The sequence below is a fragment of the Macaca thibetana genome, chromosome 8 (assembly GCF_024542745.1).
Source record: "Macaca thibetana thibetana isolate TM-01 chromosome 8, ASM2454274v1, whole genome shotgun sequence".
Classification (NCBI taxonomy): domain Eukaryota; kingdom Metazoa; phylum Chordata; class Mammalia; order Primates; family Cercopithecidae; genus Macaca; species Macaca thibetana.
In genome coordinates this window covers 97,407,077-97,423,623 of record NC_065585.1, presented here as the reverse complement: position 1 = coordinate 97,423,623, position 16,547 = coordinate 97,407,077, and the positions used below count along the sequence as shown (strand labels likewise).

The following is a 16,547-nucleotide window of genomic DNA, read 5'->3' as shown; positions in this document are numbered from 1 at the left end:
TTTACCTCTCTCCCCAGATAGGCTGCAGGTTCCTTGAGGGCCAGGATCATCATGAATGAGTGAGTGAATGAATGAATGTAGCAGATACAACCCATGTGGACAAGTAGTGGCAGGAGCTAAAGCTGGTGGCAAAGACTTGTATGCTCATGAGCTAATGATCGAAATACCTGTATCTATGATAACAGCATAATAGATACAACTGTTTAAACATTAAGTCTTCATGAAAATAGAATTGGTGATATTATACTTTTTGATTTATACTTATTCCCTTAAATTTCTCTACTTTTCTCAAACAGTTTTACTCCTGAAGTGAAGGTCATGGGATAAAGTTAAGAGATCAGAGTCGCTGTCATGGGAGCATAATTAGTCATTCAGTGAAGGCTCCCTCAGAGTATTCATCAATATCGACGCATTCCTATGGGAGCTGAGAATATTTAACAAAATATGTCTCCTGATATAATAAAAATTTTCAACCATGAGAAGAATTAAGTGGAGAAAGATTCTGCACTTAATTAGGAAAAATAGTTAAAGAAAGGAGTGTCTAATGATCACATGGCTTGGTCATTTGAAAACCTATTACCAGGATTATATACGACAGTTAAATTTTAAGTAGACTGCTCATTAACAAAGCTGAAGTGTCCCATGGGTTGACTATGTGGCTGTGATTGTATAACTTACATTTCCAGAAGAAATTTTGGTGGAAAACACGATAGCACAGACAGCACATTTGTAGTGGGCGATAGCAGAGGATAGGGGGTGGTTTGCATCTGTTACCTAAAGTAAGACCAGTATGAACATACAGTCCTAGAAAAATTTGATTGCTGAGCTTTGGTTTTTAAAATGCGTACCGTAAATGACAGCTGCTGTTTTGTGGGCACCTACCTACTATGTGGGATGCTGCAGAATCTATTTTACACATACTTTCTCACTCAGTTTCCTCAATTACCCTGTTGAAATAGGGTTTATTTTGCATGTGAGATAACTTGGCTGTGTCTCAAATAAATTAAAAGCTTGCCTAGCATTACTTGCCAAGAAGGGGCAGAATGAGGACAACCAAGGGAATCTTTGAATTAGATCATTAAGAGAAGAATCCCCTTGTATTCTACTAGTCAGTTTAAGTTGAGTGCTTGTGTAACATATTTTCTTAAATAGGTAGGAAATTAGGGGAAAGAGTGTGAATTTATCAGCTAGGCTTATAAGAGAGCAGTTAAACTTTCTATGCTAGCCTGCTTCTTGTTCATCTTTTACTAAGAGTCTGGCATCCAGATTTCTGGACCTTGGCACACTTTGGTATTTGTTATGAAGAAAGGAAAATCATTCTACCTGGTTCCCATGGCCCAACACCCACGCCATAGCTACCTGTCAGAACTCGCTGTGCTTATCTGTCCTGCGTGGGAGATGGCAGCACTCTGCCCTGCTCAGTGTATGTCTGGTGGTTACTTGAGACATCCACCAGGCTTAGCTCTAGGATATCTGCCCGAAGAAAAGATGGGGTGGAGGGGCTTAGATGGCCAAGAGAAGAAAGAAATTCGCTCAAATCAAACTTGTTTATTTATCTTATCTTTCGTCCATTGTTTTATTCTGGCCATGGGTTACATTCTTTCTGTGGTATGATGGAGCAAGATAGCATTTATTTTCCGCACCATATAATTTTTGGTTCTTTTGTTTTAATTGAATTGAACTTCTAAGAAGGCAAGCACAATGAGCATAATACTCATTTCCATAAATATGTGCTTTTGTTTTGTTTTTCACTTTTAAGAAAGAAATTTGAAGTGTGGAATTTGGAGTTGTGAAAAAAATAGGGAAGGAAATGGAGAGGAAATAAGGAGAAAGGAAAGGAGATCTCATACATGTTGATCATCTAGTGATTAAGGCCACATGAAGGTCAGTAAATGATACTGGAGAGCATTAAACAAGAAGTACTCACCTGTGATTTCAGCAGGCTTGTATGTAGTCACGGAAATATGTGTGGTTTACATTCACTCTGGCAGTCTTTCCTCTCCAACCTGGTGAGAATTAGCAACCCTGTTTTCTAGACCTGTTAATCAGTAAATGACTGTTTGGCACACCATTTTATTTTTTATTCTTGTTTGCGTGTGTTTTTGTTTTAGGTCTCGCTCTGTTGCCCACAGTGGAGTGCAGTGGCTGTTCACAGGTGTGATCATGGCTCACTGCAGCCTTGAACTCCTCCTGGGCTCAAGGAATCCTCTAGCCTCAGCCTTCTGAGTAGCTGGTACTACAGACATGGCACACCACAGTGGCTAATTTTTATAAAAATTTTTATAGAGATAGAGTCTCACTGTGTTGCCCCAGCTGGTCTCAAACTCCTGGGCACAAGTGATTCTACTGCCTCAGCCTACTGAGTTGCTAGGATCACAGATGTGAGCCTCCTTGCCTGGTCTTTTTTTTTTTTTTTTTTTTAATTTTTAAAGAAATAAATATTAAGAGATTATCTTATTTTTTCTCAAATACCTTATGTTAGAAATGATAAATTTACAACATATGCTCACTCCTGAGTTTGGCCTGTTTTCCTGAGGTGTCAGAAGACAGGATCTAATACTAGATTTTAAGATTAAGGTTTGAGGCTAAAATCTCTCTACAGCCTTCCCACAACAATCTCGTGAAGAAGAAATGATGAAATCAAGCCATGTCATTTCTCCCTGTTGCTATTTCTAAACATGGCATGGCATTGGCTTGGATTGTCTCATTAGAATTTATTTTGCAGTTCAATTGCATTATCTGATCCCTATATTCAGTAGCAGAATTTTAAACACTTTATGTCCATTTTCTGCTTTTATGGGCTTTAGTTCTGCCCGTTGGTATTTACATTTAGGAAGTTAGGACGTAGGATACATATATACAGATATCTCCTCCCTGCCACCCATTCCAGCACAAATAAATCTCATTGATTTTTCTCTCTATTGACCTGTGATCGCAAAAATTTCTGGTAGTCTCTAGGTGGAGGCAATTGGAGTTAACATTTTTGTACAGTTTGTTTTCATGTTAAGACACTAACTCTAGCATGACTAGGATTTCAAAGACATCTGTTTATAGGATTGAGCACAGAGATCTGATTCCCTCCCACCAGTTAAAAAAATTGTTTTAAAAAAAGGTTTTTTAAACAAATTTTGTATAGTTCTGTTTTATAATATCCACCCTGGCACATTCAGTGAAAGTTTCAAACTTTGAACTTCTCTTTTTTTGGAAAGCACCATGGGTCAAGGGCCCTGTTTGTTTAGGAGTCCTGGGTCCCCTTTGTGTGTCAGAGCATGTAAAGGAACCTGGAACAGCCTTTCTTCTGGGCTGTCCTCAAAGGGGGCAAAAAGGAAAAAAGAGTCGATGAATGCAAGGTAGTGATTTTATGACTCACCTTTTCTGTAGTGACATGCATGGGTAGAGAATGAATTTGTTTAAATTCTTTTTTCCCGTATTTCTAGAAAATCTACTACTACAGGTAGATGTTAAATGAGATTTTGATCGCTCAGGATTGTGCCCTATAGAGTTTGTGATTATTCTATAGTGGGTAGAGAGCATCTTGTCTCTGAAGAAAGTATAGTCCTTGTTTCTGTATGTTTTTTAACTCATAATTACTGGTTTTCATTTTGGAATGTGCTGCCAGCCCCCTTCTTTAAAAAAACGTGATCCTCCATAAGAACAAGCTATGATACTATGATAAGTATTGGCTTCCATGCTATATTGTACATATGTATGCATGTATGTCAAAGTGTTTGAAAGAGCCTGGAACAATTTATCATTGAAATAGAGGGACTAGCTTTCCCTGGAGAGAGGCAACAAGAATCAGGTTCTTCGTCTACTTGCTGCGTGGTTAGTGATTTGTCTGTTATTTCTCAGTAGTCCCTAAGTAGCCAAACTGTATCATTCTTCAGTTTTAATTTGGTGAGCCAGGAGAAATTAATTTTGCACAACTTGTTTGTCATTGATCTATTTTAACTATATTGTAGAATAAGCTCCAGGGCAGGAGCCTATGAATGCCTGTGGACCAGGCAGGTGGTGAAAACCCATAGGCCCATAGGGCTCTGTTTGACTGGAGAGGCTGCCATGACTGAGCACCGGGGCTGTTGGTAAACTCCAGCCAGCTGTGTGTACCTTGAAAGGATGTGCTTCCAGCGTTGTCAGGTCTTCTCAGTTTTAAGAGAGCTGGCTGTCCAGATAAGTATGTGAAATCTCCCACTTTCTGCATGTTGGCAGCTAGTTCAAATGGAAAACAAAACAAAAAAACAGAAGTGAAAAAGTCTGTGGGGCAAAAATTTGTCTACTGGTCACCAGTTTGTGTCCAGTGCTTGAAGGTATCTGGTGGTGTTTTCAGCCTTCTTGGACATGCTGGACCACAAACATTGCTTTGGTGCCGTTTGTGTTCATGGTAGGATAAGAATTTGATTCAACCAATACTTCTGGAGTATATGGTGAGCATTCACATATTATTTCACACTTTAAAAAAATGCTGATGGATTTTTTAATATTAAAAATAAACAAGTGATGCTGATAAAAGTGTAACATGACCACAGTTACTTAAAAGAAGGTAGCAAAAGTCCCAGTGCTGTGATCTCAGGTACTTCTGACCTCAGTTTTATCATCTGCAAATTGGGAATGGTAATATCTACTTCTAGAACTTGTGGTGATGTTCATATGGAGCAACAGGAGGAGGAAAGGTGCATTGTCAGCCACAAGGCACTACATGAATTTATCATGGGAATAAATCATTAATTTTTATAAGAATTCAGTTCAGCCTTCCATCCATCCTAGGAGGAGACAGGATGAGCACTCAGTGCTGCTGGTTTGTGGATCTGTGGCACACTGTGGCTCCAAGGAGGGGCCTGGGTGGGGATGGGCATCCCACTTGTGAATTGGGCAGTCCACAGTCCCAGAGCTAATAAGCTTGGGTTGGATGAGGCTGGGTTAGGCAGGTAGGAACCAAAACCAAATATTCACATGTGAGTGCTAGTTAGATCTGTGTTTCTCAAAGGATGCTCCTCCAGCCACTGACTACAGCAGCTGGAAACTTCTCAGCAATGCACATTCTCAGACCCTCCAGCCACCTCTGAATCAAACTCTGGGGTGGGGCTCCACCCTCCTTGTTTTAACAGCTCTAATGGTGGTTCTCTGGTTTGAGAGTCACTGAGATCTTAGAGGGCCATGCTGAACAGCAGGCTTGTAGGTGGGAGGATTACAGTTTAGGGGAGATGAGGAATGTAAGACAGAAGAGGGCAGGCAAGGGCAGGAGCACCAGGCTGAGGCCAGGCTTTATTTTAGTTGGCTCCATATGGTTTGAGAGAACAGGCCCTTCATGATGAAAGTCAGGGATGCAGGGACCCTTAGTTATGAGGGACAGCACACGTGCTCCCGGACTGCCGTTTGGCATAACTGTCCAGACCAGAGGCTCCATGTGCTACACATTTTTTTCAGCCCTTGATAATCAGAGGTAGACCTTGAGAAGTATCCAGAGTGGGCCCAGCACAGCTTATTGGTGGCCAGAAGTGTGATCACAGGTGCCGAAGCCTGGCAGGTGTGGAACTGCGTGCTGCAGCAGTGGGTGTGCCACCTGTGTATTTGCATGCAAGTGTAGCACACTCATTTGAGGTCAGCTCAGTGGAGGCCAGCTGTGCTGTCCTAGACATGGCCTATGGTGCCGCAGCCTGAGAGATTCTGCTGAGAGTGTGACTGCCGTTTATAGTGTTGACAGAATCCATTGTATCACTTTTAAAGACCTGTAATGATTGTGATTAGCCGCAGAGTTGAAAACTCCCTAAGTGCTATTGCTTACTACTGGGAGTCAGGACTGATGAGTCCTCCTATGCGTCCTGTGGCCTGGAAGGCTGCCTTGAACGCATCTCCCCTGGTATGAAGGCCCCTGACTCAGCCTCATCTCCAGCATTTCCTCCCCTTGCTCTTTGACCACACATCACTACATACTGGCATGCCAGATCTCTGCCAGTTTTAGAATGTATATTGATTGCGTCGTCTTCTTCGTTTTAAATGAAATAGATCAGGCACACAAAAGTGTAAAGAGAAAAACCAAAAAAATATAAAGAGAAGGAATGAACACTCATATATGGTGTTTTTTGTTTGTTTATTTGTTTTCTTTTTTGAGACAGAGTCTGTCGCCCAGGCTGGAGTGCAGTGGCACAATCTCACTGCAACCTCCACCTCCCGGGTTCAAGTGATTCTCCTGCTCCAGCCTCCCTAGTAGTTGGGACTACAGTTGTGTGCCACCATGCCCGGCTAATTTTTTTTTTGTATTTTTATTAGAACAGGATTTCACCATGTTGGCCAGGCTGGTCTTGAACTCCTAACCTCAAGTGACCCACCTTGGCTTCTCAAAGTGCTGGGATTACAGGCGTGCGCTACCACGCCCAGCCAGAGTTCTTTTTTCTGGCCAACATCGCCCATTAGACAACATACCTGTTCTCACCAAATCCTATTCTGCCTGCAGGTGGTCAGCCCAGATGTGTCGTCTCTACCTAGTAAATTGACAGGGCAGTGAGTTTCTCAGGGCTCACATTACAGTAAGCTCCACAGAGTCCCCTAGACAAGTTCATGTAGCAAAAGCATCTCTGAGGGAATTAAAAGGTGTAGAAATTAAAGTTGTTTTCTTTTTTGAGACGGAGTCTCGCTCTGTTGGCCAGGCTGGAGTGCAGTGGTGCAGTCTCAGCTCACTGCACACTGTGCCTCCCGGGTTCACACCATTCTTCTGCCTCAGCCTCCCAAGTAGCTGGGACTACAGGCGCCTGCCACCACTCCTGGCTAATTTTTTGGTATTTTTAGTAGAGACGGGGTTTCACCATGTTAGCCAGGATGGTCTCAATCTCCTGACCTCTAGATCCGCCCGTCTTGGCCTGGGATTACAGGCATGAGCCACCACACCCAGCCTTTTTGACCTAAAAAAAAATTAGGTCAAAGAGTATTTTAGACTCTTCACTCTCCTGGTTTCCCTTCTTTCCTCCCCAGGCTCTGGCAGTGATCTCTGGGGAGGAAGCTTGTTGGATGGCTACTTTTCACAATGCTTATATTTGGGGCGATAGTGAACAGTTATTTATGTTACCTAAATGATATTTTAAAAAAATACTCCCTTTCTGATTTTGCCGTCCATGGAACTGAACTATGCTGTATGCTACAGTTCAATTTGGGGATCCCTGAGCTCACATTCTAGTTAGTAGGGTGTGGTGGCCAGCTACCAGAGTGGTATCTAGGTGGTTTTTCTGTTTTGTCGGTTTCTCTTTCTCTCTCTCTTTCATTTTGGTGGTGGGTAAGGAAAATCACTCTCTTCTAGCAAGGTCTATGAGCTATTTTGGGGACATGAAGGAAGGTGGTGGATGTCCCTTTAGAGGGTCTACACTCATTTGAAGGTAGTGATCTTCTAAATACACTTGGATCATTATTTCAGGAGAGAACATGGAGAAGGGGAAAATAAGCTGGTTGTGCTGAGTTATTGCTTCTGTAAAACTGTTATTCTTCAGCTAAATAGGAAATAAAGCATTTGGTTCTTGATGAAAGTATTTTGTACATTTTGCCTAGAACAGTAACTGGTGACATTTAATCCTGTATAGGCTTGAAACTGACCTCAGCCTCTTCCAAACTCTCACAGGGCTTCTGCCTTCTTGGACAGCAAGCCAGGGTTACTATGAGTAGACATTCCTTTGGTACCTTCTGTGTCCTTGACCTGTATTCTGCAGCTGGAGCCTCCTGGTAGCTCCCAGCTGAAGAGTTCACCTGGAGAGTTACTGCCATCATGTTGGCCTAATTTGGGTCAAAAGTAATCAAAAGAACCCTGGCTCTTGTTCCAAAAAGTGTTTTTGATGTAGAGCTTCAATGCAAGTTTTGTTTTTCAATATGTATGGTGTGACGAACCTACCCCAGGAAGAGGGAGTCATTCCACTAGTTGGTTCGGGGTACTCAGTTGTTTAATTATCGGTTTGGCAGGCCCCAGTTTTTCTTCAGTTCACAAATAGAATTCTCATTTGGAATATATCCAATGTTCATTTGGTTTCTTTCAGTTGCAGCAAATCTTACTATGATTTGAGTTTTTTAAATACCATGTTTTTCAGGAAGTCTTTTCAGTGGCATTTTCTGATAATGCCGGCCTCATAATCCAAAAAGAAGTCTGTTAAAAAGCAGATTTGCCTATAATCATTACCTTTTTTCTGAGTTTGTAATCAGACCTCATCTTGAATCTGTAAATCCTGTGGAGTCTCAGGTGATTTTCCTGACTTTCCCTGCATGCATGGAGGCAGGTAGCAGTTGGATGGGCCTTTATGCCCCGTCATGTGCAGGAGCCCCGGCAGAGCCCTGCTGCTGCCCTCCGACTTCCCCACAGCAAGCCTGCTGCCTGTACAGCTTGTGCTTCTCTGTGCATGTACGGCACAGCATCTGTAGCAAAAGGAGTCTGCAAGTATTTTGGAGAGTAAGACCTGCATGGCTTGTTTTCTTCTGCCAGAGAACCTAGAACAGGCAAAGACATACATGTATTTTTCCTTTGGAGGCATCAAGCTCCTTCCTGGACATTGAACTTTATGATAATCTGTGGGTGAATCTGCCCTGTTCCTGCACTTGCAGAGAGTGTCTGCCTGGCCTTCTTCCACATTCACACAGTCCAACTGGCATGAGAAAGGATGGAAGCCTCTTCGCACCTGTGCCCATTTACCTAGAGTCGCCGTTCCCTATCGGCAAACACCATTATTGAGTTCTTCCAGAGACTTAAATAAATGTTTTTGAAGATCTGTTGCCCGCCCTTTACAAACACCTGGCAGCATGTTCCACAACTGCTCAGGAGACCCATGCACACTTTAGCATGCCTCGGCTCTTTCCGAGCAACATGGGCAGGTTTCTTTTTTTTACCCCCATGGTGTGCAGCCTTGCATTGCGTGGCAGCACCCTCATCTGTTTAGCTGTCCTTTCTAGGTGGACTTTCAGATTGTTTCCCATCTTTTGCATGTGAAAATGCACATTTTCCAAGTTCTGTTCCTTTTCCTGCTTTAAAGCTTTTTGACCTTTTTCCTAGAATTTTTTGTTTATTCCTGTTTTAAGAGTTTTGAATTTTATTTAATTGAAACATGAAATAAATGTACTTTTCTATGCCTCTGGACTATTATTTATGCTGTTACTTCATTCATGCAGAGGCAAGGGTGGAAGACCTATTTTATTAACCTCTATTCTAAAGACTGTTCTTCCAGGCAAGTAAAGATAAGGAGATCATAAAAATAGGTGAAAGGTCAGGACAGGAAATGCAGATTGGATTGTGAGAAAAAAGAAAAGCAAAATTTGTTTAATTTCATGTGTGTGCTGCATAAATGCTATGGGATAAGAAAAAGAATATGTATGTTTACACATACATGCACAAGCGTGCGTGCACGCACACACAGAGTTCCTGATATAGTGGGAAAGGTAAAATGCACCTATTAAAAAATGACATAAAGCCAAAGCAACATAAAGATAAAACCAGGTGGTATAGGTCAGAAGACAGCAAGTAAGTTGCAGATGAGAGTGATGAGACGTCTTTTTGGAGCTGACCCTTCCCCTGCTAGGGCGTGTCTGCCTGAGAGAGCAGCTGAGCAGAGGCTGATGGTGGGGTCAGAATGTGAGGTGTCCCAAGGGACTGAGGGTGTGGTGTGGCATTGGATGACGGGGTTTGGAGTGTGACTCTGGAGTCCAGGGCACACTGTTGGCCTTAAGTGCTGGGATGAGGAGCTTGGATTGCTGTGATTAGATTGAGGGGCTGTGGTTCCTGGAGAGGAGAGCATGGAACACAGTGTTAGGGACTTCCTTGGGAGATCTGTGTAGGATAGGGCAAGGCTGTGCACAGATAGAAAGAACAGGAAAGGAAAGGGAGGTCAGTATAGGAGATCAGCATTTCTAATGATTCTGCTCTAGATACAAAGTGTGTTTGAGAGTGGAGAGGAAGGGCAAGCTGTTAAGATTGATTGTTGAATTAGTTTCAGTTTGATGTTAAAGAGAATGTAGAGTAAATGATAATCCCTCGAAGGTGGAGATCTTGGCGTGCTGGCAGCCTGGTGGTATAATAGAAATCTGAGAAAGGGGGAGGTTATTAGGTCAGTTTTATCAGGTAAGGTTGAATGAAATAATTAAATTTAAGTGCCTCTTGGGTATTTGCAAAGATGTATAGATTAAGGCTAAAAGGGTTGGAGAAACAGATTCGGGAGTTACCTATGATTTCTTTTGGTTATTCTGCTCTCAGGATTGAAAACTAAAGAATCTCAGTACCATGTTTCTAATTAGTGCCATAAAATTCTTTATTGATGCCAAGTTTTTATTTTTTCCTTATAAATTGTGGTAGGTAGAATTCTAAATGACCTCCAATATGCCCATTCCCAGTATACACTGCATAATCCATGGGACTGTATAACCCACTAGGGTGGGTTATACTCCTGTGATTAGGTTTAATATATGGCACAGTTGACTTTGGGAAGGGAATTTATTGTCAGTGGGTTTGATCCACTTGCCAGAGCCCTTTAAACCTGTATTTAGAGGTCAGAAGCTGAGGAGTTAAGAAATTCGAAGCAGGAGATGGGTTTATATGCTGTTGCTGGCTTGGAGATGGAGAGGACCACCTGGCAAGGAATGTAGCAGTATCCAGGAGCCCAGAGCAAACCTCAGTTGATAGCCAACAAGGAAGCAGGGACCTCAGTCCTATCACCACAGGAGCTGAATTCTGCTAGTACAAAGAATGAGCTTGGAATTGGATTTTTCTCCAGAGCTCCCAGAGGAGAACTAAGCTCCACCAACACCTTGATTTCATCTTTATGACACTCTGAGCAGGGGACCCAGTTAAAACATGGCCAAACTTCTGACTTCTGAAGCTGGGAGCTAATAAATGAGTGTTGCTTTAAGCCACTAAGTTTGTGGTAATTTGTTACACAGCAATAGGAAACTAACAAAGTTTTTGAACAACAGTTGAAAGTTGCAGGTGGTATGGACCATTATATAAACTCACACATTTAAGACAGTGGGAATATGGGAATAGAAAGAAGTTAAATGGTTGTCAAGAAATTCTACTACTTAGCCCCCGTTGCCACCCTTCCCCTGGCCAGCCCACTCCACTCCTTTCATAGCACTTAGTGGAGTGTGTCCATAACCCATCCAAGTCTTGGTCAGTGTTGTAGCAGCAGCATGTAGCAGATACTTGGTTTTTCCGCCTGAATGTATTAAGTGAATGAATGTAGGAAGGAATTGTGAAATGCTAGTTGGAGAAAATAAGCAGCTGGAGGAAAGAAGGGAACCTGGAGAGTATAAGAACACAGTGATCAAAGCCAAGTTAGAAATTGTAGGATGATGCTTGTTTTCCTAGTCCATTGGGGCTGTTGTAACAAAGTACCGCAGATTAAGTGGCGTATAAACGATGGAAATGCATTTCTCACAGTTCTGGAGGCTGTGAAGTCCAAGGTCAGGGCATCAGCAGATTTGGTGTCTGGTGAGGGCAGCTTCCTGGTTCATAGGTAGCCATCTTTTTGCTGTAACCTCATATGGTGGAAGGGACAAGGCAGCTCTCTGGGACCTTTTTTATAAGGGCACTAATCCCATTCATGAGAGTTCTACCCCCTTAACCTAATTACCTCCCAAAAGTCCCACCTTCTGATACCACCACACTGGCAATTAGTTTCAATGTACAAGTTTTGGGGAGGACACAACATTCAGTCCATAGCATATGTCAGTGGTTGTTAACAGAGTCAGAAGAAGTCAAAAAAAAAAAAAGGGGGGGGGGATTTTGCTAGAGAGAGATCCCACTGCTGAGTGTAGTACTGAAAACTAAGACAAGATTTCAGTAATTAGAATTAAAAAGCAGATCCTTGAATCCTCGTGTCATCTTGCCAGCCATCTTGGTAAGCATGCTGTGGTCTTGATGAGACAAGAAAATTGCCATGTGTGGGCATGTTCTTCATACTTGCCTTCAATGCACATGTCTTTTCTGTGCAGAAGTGGTTAACATGTGACTAACCTATGGAAAAGAAGGTCATGTGTGATCTTTTATGAAAAATCAATAGTCTCCTTGTTAATATCACTAATAACTTTATATAGCCTATTGACTGTAAAACATACATGCAATATATAGTTTCCTGTTTAATGATTGAAAAGGTCTGTTCTGTGAATGTTTATCAGCATCAAAGAAGTCTGGGCATGATTTTTAAAACCCAAAAAGGGAAATAAGTAAGTGAGATATGAAGTCCCCATATGGTTGAAATGTCTAGAGATGAAAGGGCTGGAAACAGCTTCTATCAGAGGTTTGTTAGAACTTATGAAAGTTGTAGTAAAGTAAACTGCTGTGATACCAGATAAATGACTGGTAATGTGTCTCTGTGTCCAGTATATATTTCATAGGCACGTGAGAACAAACAAAGTTTAGAAGGTGCCATTTATTATACATAAACTAGAATCTTATTGGGGAGTGGGTTTGTATATGAAGAGGACATTGCAGGATATCATAAAATGCAGAGAAATGTGACTAAGATTCTCACATTGTGCAGGAGCAGGTGAGTGACAGTGTTCTTCCCCTATGTCCCTTTCAGTTGGTATCATTGTCAGGTATTTTTTAAGAAAAGCTTTCTGCAAGGAGTAAGAGAGGCAGCTTCTAACAACAAAGGTTACACAGACATGATTTACCTTTTTTGAACTAGCTTTACCCCAAATTGCATTGTTAAATTTTTGAATTTAGAATTAATGATAGCCTGGACTACTTAGTGTTTTAACTGTATTTGAGACCACAAGTAGTTTCTTCAATATTTTCTCAAGCCCTTAAGACACTTAATTCTCCCTCTTGACTTCCTCTTCATCTTAGAAACTGCAATTTCCTTTGTAGGAACAACTTCCTGCTGGGCGCTGCCCTCTTTGGCCACTTCTGTCTTGGGTGCCTATGTTTTTATCTAAAGCCATAAGTGCATTGCAACACTAGCCATTTCATCATCATGTGAATTGAGAAAGTCTAGCAGGAAGTCACAAGTCGATTGTCCCCAATACAAGCCCAAATGTTTCTTGGTTGCTGTGTCATAATAGGCAGTTGGTGTTCTGAATGGCAGTTGTGAAGAGGATACTTTATAGAAAGGATTTCTTTTCTAGAGATATATTTAAGAGCCTGATCATTGGAGAACAAAATGCATGCGGAAAGGAAATACTTTAACCACAGTCTAAAAAAGATCTTATGATCCAGTGCCGTTTTCTCTTATAGTCATATTAAATTCATTAATTTCCAATGGGGACTTTCTTGGTTTGTCTGTTTTTTTTTTTTTTTTTTTTTTTTTTTTTAAGGGGTCCCTACCCCCCATTTTAAGGGAGAGTCTTTAACACAATGTAAAGAAATCTCTTTTTTTTTTTCCTTCTTCCATTCTCTTTATTTTCTGCACTGCAAGTGTCTTCTGTTGGTTTCATCTTTCTTTTCAGGACCTGGCTTCATGATTGTCTCCTAAAAAGATGGTTTTGTAGGCACAACAATAGGTCAGCAGTAATTAACCTATGAAGTGAGCGGTGATTATAAATGTGGTCGTGGACTCTGGAGTGTCTTTTCCTGTGTATAACATCTTATGGAGAAAGAAATCTGTCCCTCTCCTCAGAAGGCAGAAGGGACCTCTTTAGTTGCCTTCTGTATCAACTGCATAGGAGGCGCAATGTTGATTTTCTCTGTGTTGCTATTCATATAGGGCAATTGCCTCTAGGGCTGCTAACCATAAAGAAACAGTATTATCACACACAAAAAAATTTCTGCTATTGTTATTTAGAGATCAGATAAGCAGATGCTTTCAGTAAGTGAAGTGGTCAAGGTTTTTTTTTTTTTTGAGACGGAGTTTTGCGCTGTTGCCCAGGCTGGAGTGCAGTGGCGCGATCTGGGCTCATTGCAACCTCTGCCTCCCGGGTTCAAGTGATTCTCCTGCCTAAGCCTCCCAAGTATCGGGTATTACAGGCGCGTGCCATCACGCCCGGCTAATTTTTTTATCTTTAGTAGAGACAGGTTTCACCATGTTGGCCAGGCTGGTCTCAAAACTCCTGACCTCGGGATCCACCCACCTTGGCCTCCCAAAGTGCTGTGATTACAGGCGTGAGCCACCGTGCCTGGCCAAGATTTATTTATTTTATATTCTCTTGCATAGTAGATTTTTCTATGACCGTCTATATTCTTGGAGCCAGGCCTATAAAAACCAAGCCAGGGTTTAAAGCTCACAGTCTCAAAGAAGGGACAGATGTATATATAAGTTATTGTAGTACACAGAAATTAAGTAATAGAAACAGTATAATATGTGGTGGTGACCAGCCCTCTGTGGCTTCAGAAAGACCCTGTAGTAGATGATGCTAAAGCAGGTATAGGGTAAGATGAATGGTAGAACCTACGTGGATGTCTACTAAAAATATTAAAAATTAGCCAGGTGTGGTGGCATGTGTCTGTAATCCCAGTTACTTGGGATGCTGAGGCAGCAGGTGGAGTTGCAGTGAGCCGAGATTGCACCACTGCACTCCAGCCTGTGTGACAGAGCGAGAGTGTCTGAAAAGAAAAGAACCTAGGTGGATGCTGTCAGATTCACTCATCATAGACTGTTGGGGTGGGAGAAAGGTTTTACAAATGAAGGATGTTTCAATAAAGTCTTCTGCACTGAGTAAGAGTTTGCCAGGTGAAGAGGAAAGAGGAAGGGCATTCCAGGTAAAAGAAACAGTATGTTAAAAATACGGAGGGGGAAAAAAATATCTAACTTTCTGGGGGAAACTTCAGTAATTTGGTGTAGCTGAGTTAGGTATTTTTTGTGGAAGAGCAGCAGGAAATGAGATTAGACAATTAAGATCATAAGGGTCCTGAATGCCAGACTGTTTGCTTTTTATTTATGCTTGTAAATGATAGAGTTTTTTTTCATATGTATATACTAAAAAATCTTGTAACTGGCAAGTGAATATGAAAAAAAAAATTTAAGTTAAAAAGAAAACCCTCACCTTTCTCAACCACAGTTCCCTGCAGCCCCTGCCACATTTCTTGCTCCTGCTTAAAGCAAAGCCCCTTTGAGATAGTTGTCTAGGTTTGCTGTCTCTAGTGTCTCTTCTCCCATCCCCCCATGCTGACTGCAGTCCAGCTTCTGCCTCTGACCTCCACTGTGCTGGTCACCAAGGACCTATACAAGGTAGAATCCAAAGGCAGACTATCCAGCCTACATTGCTTACAAACAAGCAGCACTGGGACTGTTGATCACTTTCGCCTCCTTGGATACCACAAGCAGGGATTTTTTTTTTTTTTTTAAAGGAAGAAAAAAGAAAACCGTTAAAGTATAGATGCCACTGCATGAAACTGTTGTTTCAATTACAGACATGTCTGTCTTTCCAGGTGAAATGTGTGTTGTGGTCCAAAGAAGTTTGAAAAAAAATTGAAAACCCTTATTTAGATCACAGGGATTAAGAGCATGGACAACCTGGGCTCAGATAGCCAGATTGGAGCCCACTGTTCAGTAACTATGCCTAGAGCAAATTACTTAACCTTTTTGAGTCTCAGCTTCTTAGGTGGCTTATAAACAACAGAAATTTCCCAGTTTTAGGGGCTGGAAGTCAGAGCTCAGGGTGCCAGCATGGTCTGGTTCTGGTGAAGGCCGTTTTCCAGGTTGCAGTCTGCCGACTTCTCGTATGCTCACATGGCAGAAAGAGAACAAGCTAGCTCTTTGTAATCTGCTTATAAGGGTCTGCCCTCATGACCTGCTCACCTCCCAAAGTCCTCACCTCCATGTTGTGGATTAGATTTCAACATACGAATCTTGGGGGAGACACATTCAGTGTAATGGTTTACTTCTCTGTAAAATGGGTATAATAATTTCTATCTCATAGTGCTGTAGTAAGGATCAAGAGGTCATGAAATAAAGCCTCTGTCACATAGTGCATTGCTTCAAAAAATTAGTAGGAAGTAACTGGCTAGATTCCACCAGGTAAGACAGAAATCCTCTGCTTGGAGCTTTCTGGGATGTGTTAATCTCCTTTCAGCCTAACTGCTCATTGTTTGTCCCCTGGTTCTGCTGTATTGACTACACGGTGACTCTCCAAACATGGTGGACTATTCAAGTGTTCATTCCTCCATCTCTGTTCTCCTGCTATTGCTTTGCAGCAGCACCCTCCTCTTCCCAGTCTTGGCCCCAGCCTGTGAAACATTTACTCATTTTCAAGTCACCTCTTCTGGGAAGACTTCCCCGTTAACCTCCATGCCTGGAAACCCAAGTCTGCCCATGTCCCTGATATATTACAGCACCTGTAACTCTGATGTTTTTGATGTATTTGCCTTTCTGATCCTTCTTCTATACTTTGAGTTTCTGAAGTCAAGAAAAAAATGTTTTATTTATCTTTTGTCCCCAGCCTAGGACATTGTCAGGCCCATAGTAAACATGTAATTAGTGTTTGATGAGTGAATAATGATAGTAAAGCTTACCTTGGCATAGCCGGTGCTGGGCATTAGGGAGACAAGGTACTATCCCTGTCCTTAAGAATTTTGACTTTGGGAGTCCAAGGTGGGTGGATCACCTGAGGTGAGGAGTTTGAGACCAGCCTGACCAATATGGTGAAACCCAATC

At 41.9% G+C, this 16,547-nt stretch overlaps 1 protein-coding gene across 7 annotated transcripts in view; it reads left to right on the top strand.

The window, feature by feature from the left end:
* Positions 1–16,547, top strand: part of SPIDR (scaffold protein involved in DNA repair) — a 480,217-nt gene that overhangs the window by 102,617 nt on the left and 361,053 nt on the right. The window contains exon 1 of one of the 7 annotated variants that reach the window (XM_050800375.1): positions 3,326–3,350. The exons of the other annotated variants lie outside the window; for them this stretch is intronic. The gene's annotated coding sequence lies outside the window, so the exon portion shown is untranslated. Of the gene's footprint in view, positions 1–3,325; positions 3,351–16,547 lie in introns of those variants that run through there. 7 annotated transcript variants of the gene reach the window in all.